Raw genomic sequence first — 5188 nt, forward strand, 5'->3', positions numbered from 1 at the left:
AAACATTAGCTTAGCTTCAAATTAATTTTTTTTTTATTATCATTGTCATTATTATAATAAAGTACACATGCAAAACAAGGAATTCAAACAAAAATACATTCCTTCACCACATTGTTAACCTATGCATATTTTCTCTCTCATACACAAACATTTATGTCAGTGCTCAAGTATATGTAGGCAAGTACAAATGAAAACAAAAAAATTTCTCGTGTACCTACATACACACACACAGATATATATATATATATATGTTATATATATATATATATATATATATATATATATATATAATAGCTACAATGACTTCTACCACTTGGGATTTCTTCACACTTTTTGAATACTCCCTTGTCAATCACTACATGACATTCGACTTACCTACTAGTGCATCAAAATATTTTCATTTTGGCGAAAGTGACCAGTACATTGTGCATATACTATATATATATATATATTTATATATATATATATATTATATTATATATATATATATATATGTGTGTGTGTGTGTGTGTGTGTGTGAGTGATAAATGTATATATACTATAATATATATATATATATATTGTATTTGTGTATATATATATATATATATATATATATATATATTAATATATATATATATATATATATAGTATATGCACAATGTACTGGTCACTTTTGCCAAAATGAAAATATTTTGATGCACATAGTAGGGTTCGAATGTCATATAGTGACTGACAAGAGTATCCAAAAAGAAAATGTGAAGAAATCCCAAGTGGTAGAAGTCATTATAGCTATATATATATATATATATATATATATATAGTATATATATATATATATATATATATATATATATATATATAGTATATATATATATATATATATATATATATATATATATTTATATATATATATATATATGTTATATTACATATATACTATATATATATATATATAGTATATATATATATATATATATATATATATATATATATATATATATATATATTACCAATGTGATATGTGATTTAATATATTAGTATAAAAAATTCACCTACAAATAACTGACAAAACTTTATAATCAGCCCATGGTTATAAACTTACCAATCAGTTAAAATGCTGGCGGTGTGTTGATACCGATTCCGAATACAAAGCCTAAATTCGACGAGTATGCTGAGTAGCGTTGGCATCAACTCATAGCCCTCTTGACAACTGAGGTCAATTCAACCATAAATTACTGTTTCCATACAAAAGGCTCGGGGTCCAAATTCTGGCTGGGGAAGAAGCACTTTGGATGTCGGTTATTACGGAAACTCATATGCAAGGTGTGTATAAACAATGGACTTTATTACCAGACTCTGACATGAGTCAATACTGCTTGGAGACCAAATAGCAGTTACAGGTGACCTGTCGCTCAAGTAGTTCATATGTTGCATGATGGCAGCACATATGTATAAGGGCACATGGTGGTGAGACCAATTTGTCAGAGGTTGCCGAACCTTGCGACTTAGCCTGGGTTCGGCAGTGAAGCTTACAGAGTTACCCCTTTAAAGAAACAAAAAAACGGAGGAATGTAGTAATACTCATACATAACTGAGGTTATTTACAGTATATACGTAAATGTGATGGATAGTTGCTTTTTACAGAATGTTATCTTTACTAGACTGTGCCTGCAGGATGACAATAAGGTACTAGGTTGTGCATTAGAGTAAAATTGCAAACAAGAACACAACAAAATATATTTACATATAAATGAAATCGGGTACAAAAGGGTCAAAATGATTTGATAAGCAGATCTGCTTATAACTGTTCCACATCCTTACTTGGGTGTCGACTGCTCAGGATACTGAAAAGGTAATAGTAGTTTGGTTTGCTTTTATACATTTGGTTCTTTGACAGATTTAGCTTATATTTGGTTGGATTTGATGACCAGAGTTGATATTTTGATGGGGAGGGGGAGGATTAGAGTCTTTCCATCACCATGAAGATGTATCTACATTTGTAATGAGGTGGTAAGGATTCCAGTGTTAATAATGACTAAATTGTCACCTAGGTTGAGGGAAATTGCCAATGCCAAATTCTATGAGCCAGGCTATTTCACTTCTGTAGATTTTAAATGCTGTTTGGTAGGTGATTTCATGTCTCTCTTTACTCCATGACAGAGGATTATCTTTGGCTCCAACTTTACAATGTTCTCCTAGAGGGGTGACAGGTGACGTGGATGAGAGAAACGTTGGCATTACAGGGCACTGGTGTAGCAAACAATTGTTATCTTTCTTTATAAATGGGGTGTCTCCTCTCTTTCTTTCTAAATTGGATGTCTTCCTTTTATTATTATATTAATATAGAATTCCTGCTAGCTATGAAGGTGACACATTGGGGTATGCCACAGTTAAGTCTTGCTGCTTTCACTGAAGGTGTTGTAGAGGGGGCGGATAGTTCGCATGATTCTTGGAAGGAGTTGGTGGTAGTAGTTCACCAAGCCTGTGAATTCCTGCAGTTCTTTAATGCTGGCTGTAGTAAAGTCCTTCTGCTGGCAGACACTTTGTAATGTAGAATATTGAGAGGCAATATATCAGTGGCAATTAAAAGATCAAACAAAGCAAAATGACAAATTTGAAGTAATTTGTTATTTTTCTTAACATACAAACCTAAGGTCCCCCCCCCCCCCTTTAAAAACATACGGATTAACTCTCAGCAAGCTGGAAATGTGGCCATTAAACTTTTTGCAAGGCGGTTTTGGTAACAGTCCCTGAAAGTAGTGCGGATTGGAGTTTGCTCAAGTCTACTCAGTTTACCTTTTGTCCCAGTTAAGAGAATGAGGGGTGGTAAGAGGTAAGTCCTTCATGTAAAGACTTTAGTTTTATTGGAAAAAACACAAATTACTTAAAAATTTGTCATTTGCTCCTACACGAATACAAACCCTTGGTCTTTACATATGGGAGAGGGAGAGACTTATCGAGACTGGAGCCAAAACTAAGCTGCATAGACTTCAGCAAACTCTGGCAAGGTGGTTGGTACTTCCACCCCTACCTTTGGTAACTGGTACCTTACCACCTTGCTAAAAGTTTAACATTTGGATTTCAAGCTGACTGAAAGTTAATCCCATATGTAAAGACCAAGGGTTTGTATTTTTGTAGGACCAAGATGTATATATGTACTGTACATACAAGACCAAGTAGGTATATATGTACTATTTAGAAAAAAAAAGATAGACAAATGAAAAACTAAGGAAGCAAGGTAAGTCATTTTACTAAAGTAAATTGAAGATAACATAAAAATTCCAACATCTAATAGGAACAACTTATAAAACAAAAATATAAGCCACAATTTGGTCAGGGGCCAAGCACTGGGACCAATAATATCATTCTGTGCTGATACAGAAAACTACGAAGTAAAAGTTTGAAAAGTGTAACAGGGGGAAAAACTCACAGTTCACTATGAACGAGTTGTTAAGAGAGGGTGAAAATAAAAGATGGAAGAAAGAAAAATGAAAGGAAGTATATACAGTAAAATGAGCGAAAGGGGTTGCAGCCAGGGGCACACTGCAAAGAACCTTAAGTAATGCCTACAACTGCATGAGGTGCACTGACAGCACTAACCCCTTATGGGGATTATGCATATATGTATGTACACTACCAATTTTGGTGACCATGAACCTCTTCTAAGACTCTTTTGTCCAGTCAAAAAATGACAGTTGTTGTTTATAAGCATATTTCATGTTCATGGATACACAGTATTGATAAGGTAAGGAGAGCAAAGGTTTGAAGATGCCATTTTAAAGCTATAGTTTTTTTACATCCAGAAATTTCCATTATCCGGCAGGGACTTGGCTCTATTATTGGGGACCCAGGACAGACTACTGTACAAACACACTTGATTCAATCCTGCCTTTTTTTCTACTTTCTTACTGCTGCTAGGGCTATCAGTTTAATCACAGTTCTAAAAAAAATAACTGAAATAGAGTAGTTTACCAAATATAATTTAGTACTACACATATAGCAGCTAAGCATTCCAAGAGAAATATTGCATGTAAATCCAAAGAATTAGAACGAACACGATGCTTACACCGACTTTACCGCCATGAAGCTTACCTTATATTTACTAAATGCCAACAGTGAAGATCAACTTGCTCACTGGTTGAGACTGCCTCATCACCAAAAAATTATTTTCTTCTATAAATCAATGGTTACTGGACTGTACTGTATATTGTAAAGCAAAACTAAGCCTTTCTTGCTTGTGGTTATCCATTAGACAATGCTTCTTTGCTGGAGCATGATGATATATCTTGAGCTCATGTATTGTGTTGCTGAGGGTTTGCATATATTTTCTCTCTTGAGTGAGTGCAATGGAAGCTGTTGGGAATTAAACACGCTGCAAAAATAATCGGCTCATCTTCATAAAAATATTAACATTTCTCATCTGTTGTATCCATCTATAGATTTGTTTTTTGTTTGTTTGGTGTATTTGCATTGCATGGAACCAGTGGTTATTCAGCAATGGGACCAACGGCTTTACGTGATTTCTGAATCATATCGAGATTGAACTTCTATTACCAGAAATGCACATCTCTCACACCTCAATGGAATGTCCGAGAATCGAACTCGAGGCATGCCAACACCATACCAACCACATCACTGAGGTGCTGTATCCATCTATAGAGGATTGTTTTATTGATGAAAAGTTGCTGAACTAGGCGATAAATTAATGTGACTTGATCTTAGAGATAAAAGTTTGTTTGCCTGTTTCCCATCTTATCTAGTTGAGTCACCTTAATTTTCCCATCAATGTTAGACTTCATATATTATAGAAGAAATTTCTCTCCATGTAATTTTGCCAACAACTATTAGATAACAGCTTTTAGTAATTAAATTTAACTTTTAAATCCAAATATTTGCTTCCTTCACAACTGTACTTCCTAGCAATCTCAAGTCAATATTTAAAAACATTATTTTATACCTCCATGACTTTTGCAAGCTAAATTGAACTTTTCAAAATATTTCATACAGTGTTGTTTTCTTGCCACTGTTAGGTAGTGCTATCTCTGTGATGAACAATGATATTCTAATGAGAAAAATAAATTTCATTGTGTTTATCAAAGAATAAGTCATTCGCTGGTGAACAAAATCTACTGGCAGGGTTTATCAGTATATAGTACATACTATGTACACATTTTATATATACATTTGAATTAGGTAAAAACATGAA

The sequence above is a fragment of the Macrobrachium nipponense genome, chromosome 7, assembly GCF_015104395.2.
Source record: "Macrobrachium nipponense isolate FS-2020 chromosome 7, ASM1510439v2, whole genome shotgun sequence".
NCBI classification, from domain to species: Eukaryota; Metazoa; Arthropoda; class Malacostraca; order Decapoda; family Palaemonidae; genus Macrobrachium; species Macrobrachium nipponense.